We start from the raw sequence: 23,023 nt of genomic DNA on the forward strand, positions 1-23,023 counted from the left end.
ACCCTGATTCCCAAGTCAGACTTCTGGAAAAGTAATAATCCTGTATAATAGGGCTAAATACCTCCTGGTGGTGGCATATTCCCAAAACATTTTCTCAGTTTAGCCAAGTTTCCACTGAGAGTCAGAAAATCTTTGGGAACAGCCGAGCTGTCCAAGTGGCACAATAAATATTTCATATCATTCCAGCAGATTGGGAGTTCCTGCCCTTTCTTTACATTCCCACTGTGGTCCTTGACATCAAAAGTTCAGAGAAGGGACATGGAGAGAAGCAGAAGAAAGAATCACAGTATTTTACCAATCGGCTTACAGTATCCTGAAGCCCTGATAGGCTTAACATGTTACATGTAACAGTTCAACCACTGAGTGCCAAGATAAAAATGGCTTAGTTAACACCGAAGTGTGCTGTTTTTGTTTATGTTTGCCAGAGCTTTTGAATGTTTATTGGCACGGCAACAGATGGCACAAGGCAAACGCATGCACTTTTTCACAGTTTCCTACAAAACGAACAGATGTCTTCATTACATGCTACATGACCGTGTGTAACAAAATGTGACAAGAAGCAGAGGTAGAGAAAAACGGCATGTCCCGTTTTTAACCTGAATTGCCTCTTGGCACAGATCTTAAGTCATGTCTGTGCATTGGCCTGAATGCTCAAGTTGAAGAACCTGTTTAATATGTGTCTGCTCACCCACCTCTGAAGGGTGTGAAAACTGGATTTGACAGTTCAAGATGGATTCACCACTGCTGGAAAATTGCACTTCCCTGCAATGATAAGGCTGGACGGGGTATTCACTCCTGAAGGAAGCAGGTGGTGTTTCCATATCTGCTGTCTCACAGGAGTCTTGCCAAAGGAAGGCAGCTTTACATTGCACAAGAAAGATTCCCTCCCCAAAGAGAAATCTGGAAAAGATGCATTGGAAGTCGCACCTTTCTGGTCGCATTGCTCCAAAACCAGCGCTACTCAGATTCTGGCTGGGATGGAAGGGAGGCTGCAGATACTCTTCACTGCAATGTCCAGATAGCAGACTTTGGGCCACCCCAGGTGTTTTAGGTAGAAATAGCACTCAAAGTAAAACTGGCTTTACGTATGTGTCCATCACTTCTCTCAGGGGATGTTAATTCCCACAACCCCATTGACTTCCATTGTATTGCACTAGCACAAAATCTGACCCATGAAGTGTTAGTCATTGCTGCTCATTGTTGCAGTAATTTAGCTACTTGTCTGAGGCAAATTCTACAATTTTCACAGCTAAGGTGACATGGCCACAGGCCAGTAGGCTTATACCTCTTCAGCAAAGAATTCGACTTTACCTCTTAACCTACTTTTTGTTTTCACTAATTACCACCATTAGGAGCTGTTCCAGAAATCAATTACACTTATAACAAAGAAGCATTATCGACAAAAGCAATGATGACGGGAGATGTTAAGGTCTGGTGGGCAATCTGCGACTTGCCTCTGCTCACTTGAGTGTTTTGTTATTAACCACAATTAAGGCTACTCTTAACGGACAATGAAGCAGAGAGCAGTTATGCAGGTTCAGCCTGAAGTGGAAACTTTTATGTTGAAAGACAAAAACATTTTCAAAAGCAACTGGTGAGACACCTTTAAATGGGCCTGATTTTCAAAGGAGCAATTTTGATAAACCTGATGCACTTCCAACTGCTCCAGGCTGGGGACCCGGGATTGCTAGCCAATTTTGACAATGTTGACCAAAGTCATCTACCAGGGTATGAATACATTGTGCTTGGCCTTGTACCCAGAGCACAAGACATCAAAGCAGGTGTCTATTTAAGGATGTTTTTAACACACCACTCCCAGGCCACTCTCAGATGCAGCGGGCAAGAAAAGGGCCCCTTTCAAAGCTCTTTGCAGTACTCCAACAGCCCAAGTGAACCCAAGTGATATTCTTAGCATATCAGCTAAGGATTTCTTTAGCATACATGCTTCATCAGCCAGTGAAGGATGATGAAAAGCAAGCCCTATGCCAGCTGCCCCTGGCCTCCCAGATGCAGGAAGTTGTAGCAGGCTGCAACCCTAACTGAGTTTATCCCAGCTGGACCTTGGAATAATCACCCCCATCCAGACCCACACTGAAGACTCTCAGATAAACACAACTTCAAACAACATTTTCAAACCAAAGCACCTCTTTCCCCAGCATCACCACTGAGTGAGGTTTCCCAAGAACTCATGACTAATATGAAGGTAGGCAGACAGTCCTGTCTCATTTTCCCTCATCAGGACAAGATTAGCAGGCAGTCCCATCTTCCCAAGAGAAGATACGAATTATATACCGCTTTTGGTAGGAGACAGTGAAGATCTGAAGTACACCAGTAGCTTGGTAGGGTAGGACATACTCAGGGCATCCAATGCCAGGACTTACTGCTGCTGCAATACAGAAAAGACTAAAAGACTTCCCCTCTCTCAGCATCTGCCTCATTTCTGCTGCAGATCTGAAACCGCCCAACTACTACTTCTCCCTCTGGCCTTCCAGGGTCATTATACCCTATTGCAGGGACCTTGTATGTTAAACCAGGGGTACGTGACAGACAGGACCTACACAATTGTCCTTGTTTGATGGAGACAGCACTTTGAGACGTGATCTGCCAGTGCACGTTACAACAGCCCTAAATTGCTCCAGTTCATCAAGTCCACACCTGGTGTGGACGTTTGGTTCCACAGGGACAACTAGCAGCAGTGCACCTTGCACCATCACTACTTGTCCCTGGGGAACACCTGTGCCGCGGCAGGCTCTGGCATGCAGAAAGTCACCCAAGGTCAGTAGGGGAAGCTGGGGCCAGCACTGGGCTGGCACCCGCAGCCTTACCTGAAATCCTGGGGGCCCCCTGAGGCTGCAGCAGCAGCAATTTTGCCGTGCGGAGCTGAGCCTGGCTGGGAGCCACAGCACAGCTCCGGGCAGCCCAGCTTGGCTTTTGAGTGGCGCACGCTGCTTGCACACATGCTGCTCAGCCTTTTTTTATCCCCTCTCTTGCAGCACAGAGAACAACTGAACATGCAGTGTGCTGTGGCATCACAGGCTGCATGGTTGTGCTCATCTGGATGCAGCCATTGAGTCCATTTCTTTGGCCTCAAGTCATTTTAGCATGTTCTTTGTAAGAGTGGTGGTCTGCAGAAGAGGAACCCACATACAAGCACACAAAATCTTTTGCTATTTTGTAACATGCTGCAATGAGCTTCAGATAACCAGTGTTCTTGAGTACAGATGCACACTACCTGCTTAATTGCCAAAAGCCTTCTTCTTACCAGCAACGCAAAGCAGAGAAAATCCAGGAGTAAGAGAATATTCTAACAAACTGACACATTATTCAGCATCCCTTTACTGGTGCCCATTTCCAGATGGTCACCCGACCTGACGCATGCTTACCTCAGAGAATACATTATTTCGTATCCATAAGTCAGGGAGCAACAAGCTATGCCATGTAGGCCAGATCCAGCCCGTGCGGCCATATGATCGAGCCCTTGAACTTGGGATTTTGGTAGTGCGGGGGAGCTCTAGCAACAGTCATTTTCCCCAACCTCAGTGCCGGTGTTGTTTTCTCTCTGTCAGTGCAAGGAAAAGTGGTGGCGGCAGCTAGGGTCTAGTGCCTGCCTGTATCTGACCCAGATCTGGTCTACTGCTCTATATTGTCTCTCATAAGGTTATCATAAGATGTCCTCGTCCCATTTATACCTATTCCTAACTAAAACCTCAATTCTGCAATTATACATATGCTCACCTTTGAACATATGACTATTCTCATTAACCCTAGTGGGACTATTTGTATATTTGAAGGCATGCATATACGGACATGTATTTATAGCACTGGTGCTTGCAGAAGCGCAAACTTAGATATTCCAGGCTGGCTGTATAATGGAATCACATTTGCAGGCTTCGCACATCTCTTGCTTTTCTGAAATAAAAAGGGAATTATTTTATGCTGAAGATGACCTTAACGTAGGGCTGAACATGAACATGAACTTTAGTGGAGCATGTACTGGGCCTGATTTTAAATTGAAAATAAGTTCACCTCTGGGAAATCCAAAAATCTCCCCCGGAGAGTGCTGGTGCACCCCCTGACCAGCCACGCTCACCACTTAGGTGATGGCCAGGGGGGCAGGTAAGAGCGCCAGTACCTCCCCCTGAAAGCCCTGGCCGATCGCTGCAACCGCTGCAGCCGCTTCCAGAAGTGGCTGCAGCAATCGGCCAACGCGTGCTCCTGAAAGCAGCTGCAACCACTCCCAGAAGCAGCTGTAGTGATCACAGCAATTGGCCATTGCAGGATTGCCTGGGGGACCCCGCCCAAAGTCGGCAGGACTGGTTGCAGGGGGGGCACGTGCCTCCCCTGACTAAGGCGACACCAGTTGCTCATACCTGGGCCAGGGCCCAAAGTAATTGGAAGTCCATGGGTGTTTTTCATTGATTTCAGTAAGTGTTGAAGCAGATCCTATGGCAGCACTGATAATTTTCTAAGCCACAGCTGGAACAGTGTCTCAGTGCAACGCCCACGTTCTACTCAGGTGATAGGAAATATCAGACTGCAGCACATTAGGAGTTTCCCAAGCAGCAAGAATATAGCATTTTTATGGTGAGTTCCTAGGGGGTGTTTTTTTCTATTTTTTTCTTTCAACCTTTTTAGTACTTTGCAGACTGGCTCCAGTCACAGTGTAGTGACTCACAGATTTCCCCGCTAACTCCTCAAGTATTTCAGCTGCTCTTAGTGCCCAAGCAGCTCCCAGCAACACTGTCCATCTGGAACATGGGCCTTGCTAAGTCACAAGTTCCTTGCAGAGCTATTGTTCCCTGTGAACTGCTCCTTGGAAAGCCTCAGCTGTACTCCAGGCCCTTTACGAATGGCAAATGACTGTGAGTCTGTGATAACGGATCACGGCAGGCCTCATGAGCAGCAGAAGGTACTCCGCAGCTAGGGTCCTTTGAACTGACTGCTGTGATGTCCTCTTTACTTGTGCCTGAAAAGAAAAGCTAAAAATAAAACCTACAGTGGCACAGAGAACATTTCTCACATGCCTCAGTAAAGTCCAGGACAATGTTCTCACCTCTTCTATAGAAAGGCAGAAACATAAATCATTTAGTGACCAGGTTTGCCTTAGCTAGAAACATGTTCTCCAGTAGCATGAAACTGCTGACCTATTCAGCCCCTTCCTAATGCATGCATTTACACGTGCCCCTGACAGCACAGCACCCACCGGTACTGCACAGTCCTGGTGCCGCACGGGTCATTTTCAACCCTACTGTGCAGTAGCAACAAGCTAGTGCACAGTAGTTTGTTTCTACTGTGCAATAGTGACAGCATCACGATTAGTGTCTGCCAACTCCACATTGCCATAGCTCATCGCAACGGCATCATAGCATCTCATGTAGAAGCACCCAATCTTTGTTCTTCTCTTTAGATGTTCCCGCTGACCCCCTCCTCCCCCCGCCCCCCCCCCCCCCCCCCACCAGGGCCTGCTCCACTGCTTCTGTGGCACCCTGTGAGCTGAAAAGGGCTGGTACCCCTATTTCACACAGAGCCTAAGGAGTAGAGCCAATAGACAGCTTAGAGGCCAAAAGCAGGACTGGGCAGACTTTAAAGCATCTCTGTACAAAACTTCAATCCTGAGAACCCCCATTCAGCGACTGCCTAGGCCGGGCAGTATTTAGACTCACAAGCCACCCCTAGTTATAGCATGCCACTGTGCAGAGGTAACATAGAGGGACAAAGTCTGTGCATTCACACACCTGTACTTTGGCCCTTAATTACACATTTGTATCAGCAGGGTGTATTCTTGCTTTATTCATGCATCTGTAAAATGCCATGCACACCTAGGGCACCAGAGAAACAATGAAGATATTGTTACCCTGTCTTCTGACACCAGCTCTGCCTCTGTTGCATCAGAGTTCCCGAGCCTTTCACGTTCAATTCTCAGGGGCAGAGAAATGAATAGCCTGATAGAACTTAATTTTTGACACTTGCAGAAATCCCAGAAAAGAAGCCATCCAAGAACCAGCATAGAGGCAATCCTGTCTTTCCGAAACCTCATCAGTTCCTGGTTCCCAGAAAACTACCCTGTCCCAAATACTGCTTCCAGTCCTAGAGAATAAAGCAGAGCGTAAACTCTCTGTTATCTGCCATCAGTTCTCACAGAAGCATAACAAAAAGTGACACCACAGCATGTCTCCCCTAGACTGAAAATTTGCTTGTACGCTAAGAAAAAGAACTTGTAAGACTACGTTTAATAGCACCATCTGGCGACTCCTGCCATAACAATATTATAATCAATAATAACATAAGCCTGGTTACAGATTGTTGTGCTCTGTGACTGCTAAATATATCAGACCTAATTAGATCACACAGGCCAAAAAGGGAAATCAGCAAGCACAAGGGACTGCTACCAGGAGTGTAATGACTTAGAAAATAAGAAACCCATGCAAATTAAGAGTAGAGATTGGCCCACACTGGAATCACTAATTTAAACCCCAGCATTGAACTATAGGAAAGGTCAGATCTGGACAGGGATCCTTGTTTGAACTTCACAGCTGGGGTCCTTCTCTAATGATTCCAAGCAGAACTCTGAATCCAAACACTCTTGATGGCCGGGGAGAATACACCAGGGAGTTTACATCAGCTGCTCAGCTGGTGTATATCAGCCTAGCTCCATTGACTTCAATTAACATGATGCTAAATCTTCAGCATTGACTTCAATGGGATTACACTGATTTACATCAGCTGAAGACCTAGCTTTTTAGTTTTGACTGGACTCTTTTGTAGTGTCTTCATTAGCAGAATGCTAGATGCAAAAATATAAGGGACCTATTCAGTTCTTACTGCTCCAGATACTGCTGTAATGGGCATCTTATATATGCAATAGATTCATTTGGCAGCCAAATAAAATTAGTTCCATTTTATTACAGTATAATCTGTGGTTACAGTTAGGCTTGCTACAGTATGAGCAGGCAGCTAGGAACTGCTAGAGCCACTCCTACTGCTGCCTTGCCTTTACTCTACTTCAGCATTATAAACATAGGTTCTCTTACAGCAATAAGACTCCGTGGGTATGTCTACATGTGTGATTAATGTGTCTGAATAAACTCCAGTGCTGGGGTCTATTGCTCCCAGGTGCTGTGTTTGCACATGCACCCAAGACCGCAGCACATTGAGGCAGGGCAGGGCAGGGCAGCCCCAGTTGGCAGAGAGCCCAAGGGGGTCAGCCTGCCAGCCCAGAGGGGCTGGCTGGGACACATGGATGCTTCAGGAGCTAGCCAGCAGGCAGCATCTGCACTGGAGCATTCTTCTGCCCCAGCCAGCCCTGTGAGCGTCTACATGTGCACTGTAGTGGAGTAAATAACTCCACTGTAGGATAGTACCTGTGTCTGGCAGTACTCTCCTATGGTGGAGTTAATTAGTTTACTCCATCCTAATAGCACCACATGTGTAAACAGTGACATTTTACTGAGCTAATTAGTCAAACATCTCATATAGACGTGCCCTGCATAACTGCGGCTAACAAGTCGTTCCAACAGTCACGTTCCCACTTCCTAATTCTCTCCTATTTCCCAAACTGCCAAGCATTTCACTCAATACAATAACGGTCAGTAACCATAATTATCATGCCCTGGTCACTGCATGTTTATTCCAGTTTCAAACACAGCAAAATATTAAAGCACGATAGTCTATGAAATAGTGGATGAGAGGCTGTGATCCTGTCACAGGCTGTGATGCCAGCCAGCACTTCTAAAAGATCAGGTTTTGTAACCAATATCCCTGTAGGTCCCTGCAGTTTCAAAGTGTCTTTGTCTTCATCCACCCTCCCGAGGGCATCCACCACCTGAGTGTCATGACAACATGAATCATCAGTGAGAACTCAGGAAACACAGCCTGCGCTCCTACGAAATCAGAGACAATTTAGGACTCTATTAAGGTCTAAAAATTAATCAGTATTGAAATTGGACTCTGGATAGAATTATGTTAATAACTCATTTTTAAGTTTTCTAGTTAGACTGAAAATCAGACTAAAAAATCTTTAGGTGTTAATCAGAAATGAATTGTTTTCAGTTTCTCTTGTAGAAATGAAAACTGAAAAAAAAACATTTTTAGCTGAACAAAACAGTTATTATACATGCACACGCACAGTTATTATACACGCACACGCACAAGCACACACACACACACACGTAAATACATTTCGATTACTTAGACACACTGGCTTTTCTTTAATGAGGCTTCTAGTTTCTAGCATGTCCCCCCTCATGCCCAGCAAATGCATTTAAACTCAAAATGCGCACATCTCCAGGGGATTTCTTTTGGTGGTATATTCTTTAGGTGCTTAGTTACGAAACGTTCCAGTTACTATTTTCAGCTCCATTTTCCAGTGTCAGACTGAGGAGGAGTGACAGGAAACTGGTCAGAAAGAGGCATATAACACATTTCTGAATTTCCTCTGCATAAGCCAATATGTCACGATAGCACTGCTTTCTTTCAGAAGACACTAAAACGGTCTACGGCATAATAACAACCTTGGCAGAAAACCAGGAGAAGGTGCAGTAAGGAAGTTGCACAGATATTTATCTGTTTCTTTAAAGAACTTAGCAGGGATCCTGGCGTGAGATTGGGAGAAAGTTTGAGGTGGCTACTGTGAAGTGGGGCAGAAGGAGACTGGTTTTAGGTCAGTGCTGTCTCTCTAAAGATCCCTTGTTCAGGGTTGGAAGAACGCAGCTGTCTTTGTGATCTTCACCACTTGCGACTCTGAAGGAAACAGAGAGGAGAAGCTGGCAACCTGCAGACTGTAGCATTGCCTTCAAAAATCATGGCTCGGACCTCAAAACTTACATGATTCGCTTCAAAACTCTGGAACTGAAAACATTAATAAACACTGGCTCATTTTTTTTCTTTTCCAATTTCTGAGCCTCTACAACAAGAAAGAAATAAGGGACTCCTCACCAGGCAGTTTTTTTCAAGCTGTCAGCCTCAGGTCCAAAGCTTTAAAATTGATATAATTCCTCCTGTTTATTTTTGTCTCTGTTTCTATATGGCATATGTCACCATAAAACCCTAAGAAATTTAAGCAAAAAGCTGTGTTTTAAGTATACACAATAAACACTTACTAAGACTGGGAGAATTTTAAGTCACAAAGTTCCATAAAAAGCAGCTATAAGACTGGATAAATTGGGGGAAATGGCATAGAAGTCTGATTTTACATTATGAATAGATACTGCTTTTTTTTAAGTCATCTGTCTGCTTTAAAACTCTTTACTTGGATTCAACTACGGAATTTGCCATTCCAAAAAACGTTTCCCTTCCATTTTCCCTTTAATCCTATGTTTATTACTCACAGTTTTAATGACCATTTTTCTCATACCACATTCACCTCAAATGACATTAAGCTGATGTAACAGAACCATTTTAATCAGTAACAATCAATTTTACTACTATAAAAACCTTGGGGATAAGACATTAAATACCATGTAATTAGCTTCAGCAAAAGAAGCCTTCTTCTTGGCAAATCAACTATAATGAAAGCAAATTTAAACAGCTATAAAACTGTGTGTACAAAAAAAATGTGAACATGCATGTTACACATGGCAAAGTATATAGACATGCTCATTTCAGAAGCATAAATAACCTTTCGAGTGATAGAAAAGACACCTGGACAGACTTGAAGATTAGAGCATACCTGACTATATCTTCTAAAAGGAAAAATCAACTTTCTGCGGCATTCGTCTTAAAAGGAAATCATTCTGGTTTCAAAATTGCAAGAAAGTCTGGAGAAGCCAAAGCAAACCAAAGTCAATGACACCAACATGAGAAGTAACATCAAGAGCATAACTAGGTGTGGGCAACCTGGGCACCATCCTCAGCTGCCAATTTTGAGGAGGGCAAAAATGACAGCTATCACCACCGCTGGCCTGGACATCACACCACTGCCATCACTGCTGGCGCAACCACTGCCCCTGCCACCCAGGCCACAGAAACTGCTTGTTAAACACCTGAGTAAAACTCAGAAGAATGAAAAGCCAGTAAATATCAACTAACAAGCTAATAATAAAAGCAATTTTTCTCTTTGGGTGTATTCACAGCACAATTAATATCCATGGATATTCTACACTTAGTAAGCAACTAGAGTAGGAAGTGTTTATGTGAGAGGGGAGGCAGAAGCACTACCCACCCTGCATGGCCCAGACCCCTGACCAACATGCCTCAGCACTTACCTTAGGAACCGGGACAAGCGGCAGCTGGAAGGAGATGCAGGCACAAGCTCAGCAGTTCTGCAGCTGCCTGAGCCTGTGTATCGGTGAAGGCTGGGGGCATGGCTTCTGAGCAGTGCAGGCTGCTCAAGAGGTGGCTGGGGAACCAGTTGAGCCGGCACTGGGAAGCTGGGAGCAGAACGCTGGCTGTGGAGCTGGTGGGCTCCAACTCCAGGCACCTCAAGAAAGAGCCAGTTGCCTGCCAGGGGACCCCAACCAGTGAGGCAGAGAGCAGCCAGCAGCAAGGGAGCCCCACGGAAGGGCAACAGCCACAAGGGATGCCATCAGGGAACAGCAGGGCTCCGAACAGGGGCTTGGGCACCGTGGCTGTAGATGGCTCCTCAAGCTGGCAAGTGCCCCCAGACAGCCCTGGAGTGGGTAGAGCAGAGGATACCATGAGCTCCCAGAAGAGGGAAGTAGGTGGCACCGGCTGGAAGGACCAGGATGACTGGACCACAGGTCAGCTGGGCCCGAAAGAGGTGACACCAGAAGAGCTGACTGAGGCTGGGCACAGGACAGTTGCCTGTACCCATGCCTACTAAGAGAAAGGGGACAGATGAGTCTTCCCAGGGGACTGAGGGCCACGAGAGAGGGAATCTTGGGAACTCTGCTGGTATGAGCCAGTCCTTTTCAGTTTTAAGTTACAGTTTGGCCCCGGACAGGGCAGGTTTATTTCCCAGAAGAGGGGAATCCAACCCAGAGATAAGGGGCGGACCCCCAAGGATTGACGGCCAGGAAAGCCCATCCCTTCCAGAATGGACAGTAAGGGAAGACCTCCAGGGAGCAGCGTCTACCTAGGCTGAGGACATGGTAAGGGTGGGGCGAAAGGGAGATTTGGAGCCCCACAAAGACACCCCCCAGGGCTGAGACTCCCCTCAGGTCACCAACAGGGAACTACCTCTCCAACAACAACATCAAAGACGTGGCAGGAGAGAAGGGGCAGCACCCAGACCATCTAGGTGGTACTGAAACAGGGAACCACCCTGATGTCACTGGGGGGCAAGGCACCAACAAAGAGGGCACCAAAACTCTACTACATCTACCAGCAACAGTCTACAAACAAGCTCTAGTATTTTCCAGAAGTGTGAATTAGCCAAAAGAAAACATGGTCCCAATCCTATATATTTATAGCAACCAGAATCTGACTTTCAGGTCACTAGTAGTGTTTAAGCATTTAACCCTGTCTTTAGTCTGCTGCAAGAGTGGTTTAAACACACATGGACACCAACACATCTGTCGCAGGGCACTAAAGTGCCTTCTCCTATTAGAGCAGAGATTGCCCAGGGAGGGAACACAAAGGGCCAGATAAGAGCCCAGGTGAAGGTTGCCATGACAACTGGTTAACAAGGGTATTGGCCGCACCTGCACCTGGTTATCTGGCCAGAAGGGGCAGGGCCCAAGCCCATATAAACCCTAGGGCTGGCACCTGGCAGGTCAGTTCCCTGCTGGCAGCCAGAGTGGAAGGACCCTCCAAGGAGGAAGTGCCCAGTGACACAACAACTGCCTAAAATGCTGCACTTGGGGTGAATGGGGTTCCTGGAGCTCCACAGGTACCCTTGCTCACTAGATACTTAGTGCCGGGGATGAAGTTCAATGCTTTTAACTGTGCAGAGCACACCCTTATCTTTTGTATTATGTTATAACCCAAGGGCTTGTGTTTTGTTTGTTGTTGCATAAGACCGTTGGTTTGGGTGAGGCTATTTGGGGAAGGAGGAGGCCTCACTGGGGGCCCCAGTGCAAGAGAGGGCATGGCATTTGAGGGCACAGACCCCGGTACCAGAGAGGGTGCAGCATTTTGCCATGTACAGATCTTAGTGCCAAGGGGCGCAGAGACAAGGGCCACGGAGAGCCCAGCACCAAGGGGCACAGAGACAAAGGCTGCAGAGAGCCCAGTGAGGACAACGGGCTGATTTATACCGATGCCTGGGCAAGACAATGCCAATACCATCTGCAAGGCTTGGGGTGTGGTAAAGGGGTGGTTGGAGCCACACATATAGCCTATATGGCTAGGGTGCCCCCCCCAAAACACCCATAGGGAAATGGGACCCACAAAAAGTCTGGGAACCCACAGAGTTCAGAGAGTCCAATAAACCATGTCCAAGAGGACTTAAAAGCAGCCTCCCTATTTTTATATTTCCATCAAAGTCATGGTGGGTGAGAACTGAGGGTGCCCATTGGGCCAAATTGGCATGGTCAAGGGGCCTTGGGAGATCACGGCATCCTTAGGGACCCCGTCCCATGACAACTGGTGCATTGGCTGGGAACTCAGCCATGCACAGGGAAGGAACCCATGTTCCTGAGAGGGAGAATGAACCTTAGGGCTAGAACAGGTATTTATAGGAAGGCAGTAGGGCCACAGCTCGGAAGGTTGGGCTGAAGAGGGAATTCCCACTGCCAGAAATTGTACAGGGTAAGTTCCCTGGATATCTAGGCCCAGAGGATCTAAGAGAGGTGTCTGAACCAGGAAAAGTGGAGAGAAGCACCACGGAGAAGGGATCTGTGGGGGCAAATCCTATGACCCTACAAGAAGAGGTTCTGCTGGCCCTTCTAGAATGCGGGAATAGGAGATGGGACCAATGGTTGAAGCATCATGCGGATGAGATGAGCCGTCTGAGACTTCAGCTGAGGGAACTTTGTAGACCATGAGCCAAGGGAGGAATTACAGTAGCCAGTCGGGGCAGCCAGTGGAAAGACATGATAGATGTAGGGATGGCAGGGAAGGGTGAGCAGGCTAGCCCAAGAAATGAGACCTGTCAGCTGATTCACCAGGGCTGTACACAGGCAACCCGAGGCCTAAGGCAACATGGGTCAGAGACAAGCTGCAGGAAAAAGGGGTCAGTGGAACCCAGAAAAGAAAGTCAGGCCAAGGAGCCAGAGATACGGAGAAGAGAACAATCACCCAAAGGGGGGCAAAGGCCTGGGAAGAGACCTCAGATTTATGTGAATAATATCCCAGGACAGGTCAGGCACTGGACTTTGAGAAAACTCCTTGAAGCAAAAGTCGGGGGTGTGGCCTATGTAAAAATTTATAGGGGACCTGGAGGAAGACCCACCGGCCAGGGGAAGATCGAGTTTTGGGAGGAAGAATATGCCCAGAGGGCATTGAGGTAACAGTGGGAGATCTGGGGAAGGATTAGGGATCTCTAGAGAGCCATAGGGGAGCAAGAGACCCCACAATCCACCCCGGGGAAAAGACCAGGGTATAGAGGGATTGAACATAGACAAGCCCGAGGTGAGGGAGAGAATAAACCCCAAAAAGTAAGCAAGAGCTCCCCGGCGAGGAGCAAGAAGATTCAGACTACCCCGCAATGGGATTCAGTTTTGAAAGACAGCAAATATGAGGGGGGAAAGCCCGCACCGAGAAAGTAGGGCAGGAAGAGAGGGTTGACCCCAGAAGGCAAGGAGTGTGACTGACCAAAGCCCATCCTTCCAAGGTTGGCTAATGTGGGGGGACTGCCCATGGCGGGGTAACTCCCATTAAATCCCACATGGTGTGACTTGGGGAAAAGGTGAGCAGGAGGCGCCTGAAAACCTCTGCCTCCAAGGGTCAGAATTGTCAGCGGGCCAATACAAGAACTCAAGAGGGCCAAGACAAAGGAGGCGAGGTGGAAAAGAGTGAAGACCCACCCTGGTGAGTCTGGGTGTTAAGCGGGGAGGTGTGTCACAGAGCACTAAGGTGCCTGCTCCTATTAGAGCAGAGATTGCTGGGGGAGGGAACACAAAGGGCCGGATAAAAGCCCAGGTGCAGGTTGCCATGACAACTGGCTAATGAGGGAATTGGCGGCACCTACACCCGGCCAGAAGAGGCAGGGCCCTAGGCCCGTATAAGCCCCAGGGCTGGGATCCTGGCACAAGAGAGTGCGTGGCATTTGGAGGGCACAGACCCCGATCCCAGAGAGGGCGCAGCATTTTGTGGTACACAGACCCCGCGCCGAGGGGCACAGAGACAAGGGCTGCAGAGAGCCAGTGAGGACAAGGGGCCGAATTATACGGAGGCCTGGGCAAGACAACGCCAATACCATCTGCAAGGCTTGGGGTGTAGTAAAGGGGCAGTTAGAGCCACGCATATAGCCCATAAGGATCATAGTTTCATAGTGCTTAGGGTCGGAAGGGACCTAAGCAGATCATCAGGTCCAACCCCTGCCCCGGGCTTGATTAAGACAGTTGGCCTGGAAGGGAAAGTCATCTAGTCCAGCCCCCTGTTCAAGGCAGGATACTCCACAGCTAAACCATCCCAGCCGAGGATCTGTCTAACCTGAACTTGAAAAATTCCACAATTTTTCTAGGTACCCTCTTCCAATGCTTGACCACCCTGATAGTCAAAAAGTTCCTGCTAATCACCAACCAAATTTTCCCTGCTGAAGTTTGGGGCCATTCATCCCAGGTCTGTCCCCTACAGCCTCAGAGAAAAGCTCATTTTTATCTTTGTTATAATCACCTTGATGTATTTAAAGATTGTTGTCAAATTCCCCCTCAGTCTCTTCTCCAAACTAAATAACCTTTATTCTTTCCCTGATATATAATATATTATTTTCCACAAGATACTCCACTAGAACATGTTTTTTTTTCCTCCAATAGGCTCTAATCCAACATTATATAAGCCACAGTGGAGCCTAACTTTTTTGTAAGATACATCAGGAACAACTTTGCTGAAATGAGCAGACTTAGCAATAAAGCCACAGCTTCACTGAGCACCCCAGATCTGATGAACTCGCACAGAGGACAAGCCATGTGGTTTTCAACCTCTGATCCACAGAATAGGTCTAAGAGGTCCACGAAAGATGACGATGATCAAGCAAAATTATATGAATCCCCACAGTCACCTTTCAAAAGGGTCTGCGCCTCCATCTGAAATTTCCAAAGAAGTCCACACTTCTGTTCTAAATTCTTAGGGGTCCACAAATGGAAAAAAGGTTGAAAACCACTGTTGTACACCACAGCAACGGAGTGCTCAACCACACTGCCAGGAAAAGAAGTCCTGCTCAGCCACACCTGCTCTCTGCATATCTACCCTGAAAATAAGCAGTGAGGTGAGGACTCCCTGAGAGATGCTGACAGCACAGCACTCAAGATCTGGGTTTCCAGCATGCCCTTGAGTGGCAGCTTGGGGCACCATCACCAACTCATTACCAGGCTTGAGGAGTGCAGAACAGGAACAAGTAGGTGATACTTATTTCCATGATGATATGGCAGAGCACTCTTCCACAGTGCTGTAGACTTAACCTCAGATTTTCAAGAGACTGACTACCCCATGCCTGGGGTCCTAATACTTTCATGATATCCGGGTTATGTCTCAGCACTAAGGACCCACCACTACCACAGACCACAGTTTTGGGCTAGTTCCCCAAACACACTGCCCCAGGGCCACAGAACCTGAACTTACAAGTTCTTTTGGCTCCAAAGCAGCCAGCCATACCACCAAATGCCGTATCTGGGGTCAGGAAGGAATTTTACCCTATGGTCAGATTGCTATGGACTGTGGGGGGTTTGCCTTCATCTGTAGCAGGGAGCATGGCCCTCTACCCAGGACCTCTTGAGCATATATTGACGACGTTTTATAGAAACAGGATGTTGGCTTTTGTGGTTTCCCTGCTTGAGCTCGGGCAGGTTAGAGCATTAGGTCTAGGTTGCGTCAGGGTTGAGGGTTGTCTTAGGCGAATCTCACATTATGGTTGTATGGGATGGTTTGGATAGGGATGATCCTGCCTCAGGCAGGGGGCAACCTCTGCAGGTCTCTTCCAGCCCTGCTTCTCTATGACTTCCAGATTCTCTGCCATGGATCCAGAGTCCTGGAAATGCTGGGAACCCTGGCCCTAGTCAGAGATCCTCAGATCCCAAATTGCTGTTAGCAACAACAGGACTGGTGAGCGCACCTACTTTGTTGTGCACCTGTGAAGATTTCATTTTCGAAACACCATGTGATAATATTTCTGAAACAAAACTTTCTCCAAATTTCTGATTGACAGTAGATTTTTAAATATGATTTTTTAGTTTTGTTCAGACAGAAGTCAAACGTAAAGAAACTGAAAAATTTACCACTAAGTAGAAATCCTGCTGTTTGACTAGCTCTACTGGATATGGTAAAAACCTGGGTTGAAATAACCTGGATTCATTATTGTCTAACATGAGGCATAACCACAATATTCTCTATATGCCTGACTCTCCTCTCACGAGCAATGTGCAGCTAGGATTGTCTGGAAAAGTAAAATAATATAGATCTTTGCCCAGGAATGGAATGAACAGGCAAGATGTTCCTGTATATATTTCTCCAGACTAGCTCATTCATTAGCATGGATAGAATTTCCCCGGGTTATTACAGAAGAGTCACAAGCCAACGATAACAAAATGTTCAAGAGACATTTAACAGGATCTGGGATTCAAGGTGACCTTGGAATTTGTATTAATACTTTGATCATCTTCATGTCCACTACATGACATGATTTGATTACCATGTGTTACATAGTTTCATTTTGTTGCCAGTCAGAGGGTCCAGTCTGGGCCTCTGATGTATTTCTGAAATAATTTACATGGAAAGGCATCTTATTGATGCCTTTAATTTTTTTAAAGTTGTATTATGTCAGTCTGTAGGTTTTGCTTCATTGTATTGTTTTGTGTCATGAAGGAAAATTAAGCTGATGCATTAAGAATGCATTACTTCTGTACATCACTTTCATTATTTACCTAGTGAAGATACATAGTTAACTACTTATATAAATTATTATTTTCAGATTGAAACCCTGCCTTCATAGGAGGAAATAAAATTTGCATTGATATCAACGAGGTCAAAATATCACATTAGATATTTATCCAGGCCTCTATCCTTCTTGTAATAACTGAGTCTGATTCTTCTCTCATTAAAAACATGGTGAATCTCTCACTGACTGCAGTGGGCTAGAAACAAGCCTTCCTGGGCACAATAAAGTTCATGTGTTTGAAATACTGGTCCATCCCATTACCACATTAATACATATTTTCTGTGCATGGAGTTTTTTGATATTTTAATATGAACAAGGTTTTAGATTACATATTTTGTTTGTCTGTAAATGAATAACAGCTGGATGAACAAGTCCAAATGTTATCCTTTATTCTGCAATTTGAAACCTTTGCTGTGTTCACAAATAACCAGCAAAAATAATGATTCTCTCCACTTTATGCAATTCTCTTCAACATTCAGTGAAATAATTTATGTCAACATGTTGTAAGCCATAAACTGGTTGTGAACAGCCGCCTGCAAGTGTTCATTCTCTGCAGCCTTGATTCCAGAAAGAACTTTAGTGCCTCGTCAATGGCTTCTAAACATGTGCTTAAATATTTCCTTAAATGAAGGCCCATTTGAGCTGTCACCCAAGGCATATGAGATTCCCTTTGTTCCTAACCAGATGATTTTAGCTTTATGAAAAATCTTTTTGACTTTGATTGCCTCACAGGGCTGAAGGATGAGGAAACGAATCTCTCTGTGGGAGAGGAATAGTGTAACATAAAGCAGCCAGAGGAATGTTTGAGGATGTTAAATCTTTTTGTGCAATAGGGAAAGCAACATGCGTGTAAACACATTTGGCATGAGACTGACACCAGGTTTTATTCCCAGCTTTGTCTCAGGCCCTACAGTGGTCTTAGAATGGTCACTTCCCGAGCATCTCATTTCCTTCCCACCAGGGCTAGGGACAGACATTCAAAAAGCCTGACCCTGAATTGATTCCATCTTTGCAGATTAGTCTAACCTGGCTAGGCTAAATCACTTTGTAACTGCACAGACATCCCCTCTGGACTGAAAAAATGTCAGCACATGCCTGCAGTGGCCCAGGCTACAAGGCTGGGGGTGCTAAAGCAGCGCCCCCTTCCCTTCCACAGGGCTGAGCTGAGGGAGGCATGGCGAGGCCCCCCCCCACACACACACCTTGATAACAGAGCATTTATCAGCTCTGATATCAGCATTTAGCACCCATTAGAAAACAAAGCCATTAGTTCAAGCTCTTCTTAAACAGCTTTTTCCAAAGGAAGGAATGCAGGGACATTACCAGCTGACCTGTTGATTAGCTCCAAAAAGCCCTACATGGACCCTGTCCTATCTGCCTTACACAGCATTAGCTAGCATACCACATGCTGGCTATGGTTACTGCTGGGGAGAGAGGAGGAAGGGATCTCTGCTTAAGCAGCGAGTGGTAAGATAGGTGGAGAGGCAGGCACAGGGAAGCCAGCAGACCCTGCTGTGCCTGCAGTCTCTGCTGGAGCTCCAGCCAGGGAGCAGAGGGAAAGGGCCAGCTCTGCTAAGGTGCAGAGAGCCCCATCCAGCCCAGAGAGCATGCTGGGATGCTGGGGGAATCTGACTGAACTTAAACCAGCAAGGGGTCTTGGACAGGCATTGCATAAATTGGTTTGACCCAAATCAGTTAAGTCTGATACTACATTCAACCAGGTTTATCTCAAACTGGTTTCATCCATTTTCAAACTGGTTTATGTGCACTGGATGTCTGTTCTGTTACAGGTTTAAACCAGTTTCTGACCACTTAAACCAGTTTATGTGTAATGTCTGTCCCTAGACCTGAGGTGTAACTGGAAATTTTGGTGCCCTGGAGATGAAGGAGGAGCTCACAGCCTTGTTCAGGAGCTGCTCCTGTCTCAGCACAAGCTGAAGGCAGGGTAGATTAGTACCTTATAGATGAACCAAAGTGTGTGTGTACATGTGTGTGCGCGCACACATACACATATGTGTGCATGCATATGTGTCAAACAAGCATTCATGAGTGAGGCTCATTTCATCAGATGCTGTGAAAGGATGTGCAGAAAGTGGAGTATAAGAAGGAGGGAGAAATCAGAAATCAAAAGACAAGATGCGAAAGATGGGGGAGGCAGTGGGGGTATGCTAGCAGAGATGTGCAAACAAGCGGCAAACAAGCACTGCTCTAGGGTGGCATAATTTTAAACTGCCTAAAGTGTGCTTCAAATTAGTTTCAGCTGTTAATGTGTAGACAATGCAGGGGTTAAGAGCTTCGGGATTCATCTAAAATGAATGTGCAACAAGGCCCTTACTTTAAACGAGGTAAACTAGTTTTTCATTCATGGTTGTAGGGCATATTATTCGGAGAGTGACTTCCAAAGTGATGCATGCACACCAGGAAAAATCTCTGTAAGTTCATAGTTTTCTTTAGTCTCTTCCCATTTGGTTTACAATCCTGAGAAAGGCAGGCTGCAGCCCTTGCATCCCTCTTGTCAAGGTTGAGGATGTCTTCATTTTTTTGGTATGGCTTGCATAAAATCCCTAAACTACAAGCAAAATCCCCTGGAGCTTTAGACAAGTAAGACTTGCTAAGAAAAAGGGGGAAAAAATAAACCAGAATAACCCATCTCCCCTTGCCTGCATAGATGCTAAAGCAGCCAGACTGATATTCTTCAAATCATTACAGGAAATGAAGCAGTATCTTACACTTCTGGAAAATATATCCACTCGGCTCCAGCTTGTCCCTTTCTCACCTATGCCGTTCAGCAGGCATCATGCCAGATACACTGCTTCTGGTTTCAGATGTCTTATGCTATTATTCCCTTACCTCCTGTGCCCTTGGGCTCCCAGATCATTATATTGTGTGACCCTGCATGAAGCTAGAAGTGTGATGGTATTCATTATGAGACTTGTGGGAGTCCTGGTTACCTCAGCATTTCAGCAGTGTTAGGTGGGGTCTGGTGCACTGTCTGTTGGGTGGGCTGTGGAATAGGCTCCTGACACCATCACTACACTTCCTTAACTCCAGAGTGATTCCTGTTTTTCCTGTATATCCAGCATGTCAAGTGCTTCCTAGATCTTGCTTGCACCTGGGAGAACCTCTGGATCACAATTTGCAGGTTGACTTCTTGTGGGCACTGCTATCACATAGAGGTGGCCTCCATGTAAGAAACAAGAGCTGCCTCTTCTCATAATGCCATCATCATTATTTTTTTTTCTATATAAAAAGATATAAAATCAGGACATGTGAATGCAGATCTCTCACAATTCTGTATTTTGTCTTTATCTCTTGGGTGAAGTCAATGAACGTTTTTCCAGTTTAACACTGCTGTAAACTGATTTGTGTTTGGTCCTGCTATGTGAAGCTTTTTTTAATGTTTTTCTTAACATGCACTTGTTAATTTTAGGGCCTGATTCTCATGATTAAGCAGAAGTGCCATGCCATGGCATGACCTCACAAGCTGGATCTGGCACTAGATCAGGTTGAGCATCGCTGCCATAATCCATATGTGTATTTAACACTGGATAAAGCCATAGACAGAAAACAGTGTGCTGTTTTATATTTCCATATCCAAAAAGGGGTGCAGTTTGTATGAAGCATGTTTATTTAGGGTGGCATAAGTGGAAACAGACACTAATTACCATGCCACTATAGTTTTGCTGCCTGCCATGTCATGTGTGGTGCTGATAATCAGAGAACAGTCAGTTGAGTCACCTTGGTATACTGAGCCACTACGCAATCCCTTAATAGGTTTTTCTTAAAGGGTACCATGGCTACCAGCCTAACTCCATAGAAAATAACATATAATCCTTCTAGCATTTTTTCCTTTCCGCAAATTAGTCTGTGGTTATTTCTAGTTGCTGCTGTATGTAGGAGAAAACAGTAAAAAAAAATTAACCTTTTCTATTTCATAATAAAATTATTGTATTTTGACACAAAAATGGATGCAGGCACGTAAATTTAAATTACAATTAGGCAAATACAACACAATGTACTTGTGTACGTCTTTGCAAATAAAGCCCCTTGATTGAAGTTTCAGTGATTGATTTTGCTGGTATTTGCAATTGCAAACCTGCTTGTTTGCTTGTTTGTGACTGAGGTTTTATTACCTGCAATTTTTGCAGGGAGCGAAAGCATAGCACATATTTTAGGGAATACATATTCATGAGAATATTGGCACAAGGAGTGACTTCCGGCCTTTTAGAAAACTTCTTGTGGCTTGGAAGGTGCAAACTGGACAAGGGAAGATTTTGTACGAATGGAAATAAAAGATAATTCTAGCAATAGTGCAGCTTAGATAGATAATGGAGCATATTCCTAATTCCACTGTCACAATATAATGACCTCACATGGAGATAGTCCCCACCCCCACATGCTTGCAATCTAAACTGGTAAGACAGACAAAGGGTGGGAAGCAGCGTAACCAAGGGGGGGTGAGCAGGGTACCAGCCCTGGGTCCTGATTCAGAATGGTGACCTCCATACAGCCCACACTGCCTTCACCATCACAGCACTAACCTGTGTCCTGGGAGATTGTGCTTGTCTCTCCCAACACTACCCCCCTCACCCCTCTCTCTTTCTCTCCTTTAATTCTGTTTTCTCTCTCCTTCTTATACTTTGGTTTCTGCAATCCTTTTACAGCACCTGATGAAGTGAGCTTCAACTCACAAAAGCTTGTGCTATATCTATATATACCTATATATCTAAATATAGATTGGCTAGTCTATATGATGCAAATCTACCCAGCCTTCTACTTGACTTCCGACTAACATGGCTAACTAAGTCTCTGTTCATGGATGGCACCAGGCTCAGCTGCATGAAAGAAACTGCAGTCAATCCATACAAAAAACTTGCACAGGTATGCCCAGATATCTTCTTTCTGACCTGACGCAAGCAAAAGACTATCATACCCAATGGGCTTCAGGTGAGTGATCCACTCTGTGCTACATCCTGTATGGCCTATGCTCACCTCTCTCTCAGCAAAATTGAGAAACCATTTTATCAGTGTTCTGGACAGAAAACGGGCATAGCTCAACACCAGGCTTTCAGAAACACTCAGACGTAACAGCCACTTACCAGGACAAGATCTCTGTGTCCAGCCATGAAGACTATCACAGACAGCTTCACTCCTTAAAGAAAAAGTTTCTCAACCTGCTTGTTCCAACAACAACCCTACAGTCTGTGTTAATGTCATCAGTGTGCCCAACCACACTCAGCCCAGCTGAGGTGTCTGTACCGACCTGAAATCTTTTTTTCTGCCCTACTTCACAACTCAATATGCTGCAGTTGGATAGAAACCTTGAGGCTTGTTACCACCACCTAAGACTGAGAGATTATATCCATGACAAAGAGTAATGCAATGACCATCTTGACACAGAATGGACACGTACGTAACACAAGAAGGACAGCTCCCGGACTCCACTAAAGGGCTGCAGCCCCACTCTGGACCTATGTATAAATCGTTTTCACCTCCATGCCCACTCTGACATTGCAAAGAAGCAACATTTACATTACAACCTCAGTCCTGCAGAGTGGAGAGCTATGCTCAGCCTTAAAAACAGCCCAGATATCATCAGACATAAAGCGGGGTGCCACAGTTGTCATGAGAAAAACAGTATTCATACAAGAAGCTGAGGGACCACTTTCCAACATGAAGTTTTACAAACTCCTGATAGAGGACCCTATGTCAATACCCGAAGGAACTGGATAAACTCTTAGAGGATCTAATTTGGGAAACAAAGGAGAGGATTATGGCTTCCACTTTCCAGAAGCCCAGACCAAGCAACTTGTACTTATTATCCAAGATCGCAAACCTAGCAAACCAGAATGCCCTGTTGTGTCTGGCATTGGCACCACCATGGAGAGAGGTTCTGGCTATGTGGACTCTATGCTATTCCCATATGCCACTGGAGCCGCCAGCTATTTGAAAGACACCACAGATCTTACAGAATCTGGCCTGCATTGACAGGCTTCCAGGTAACACCGTATTAGCTACCACGGATGTCACGTCTCTGTACACCACCGTCTCCCATGAAGACAGATTGCAAGCCATAAAAAACATTATCCC

Source organism: Crocodylus siamensis, chromosome 2, assembly GCF_052110815.1.
Source record: "Crocodylus siamensis isolate JL-2025a chromosome 2, ASM5211081v1, whole genome shotgun sequence".
Lineage (NCBI taxonomy): Eukaryota > Metazoa > Chordata > Crocodylia > Crocodylidae > Crocodylus > Crocodylus siamensis.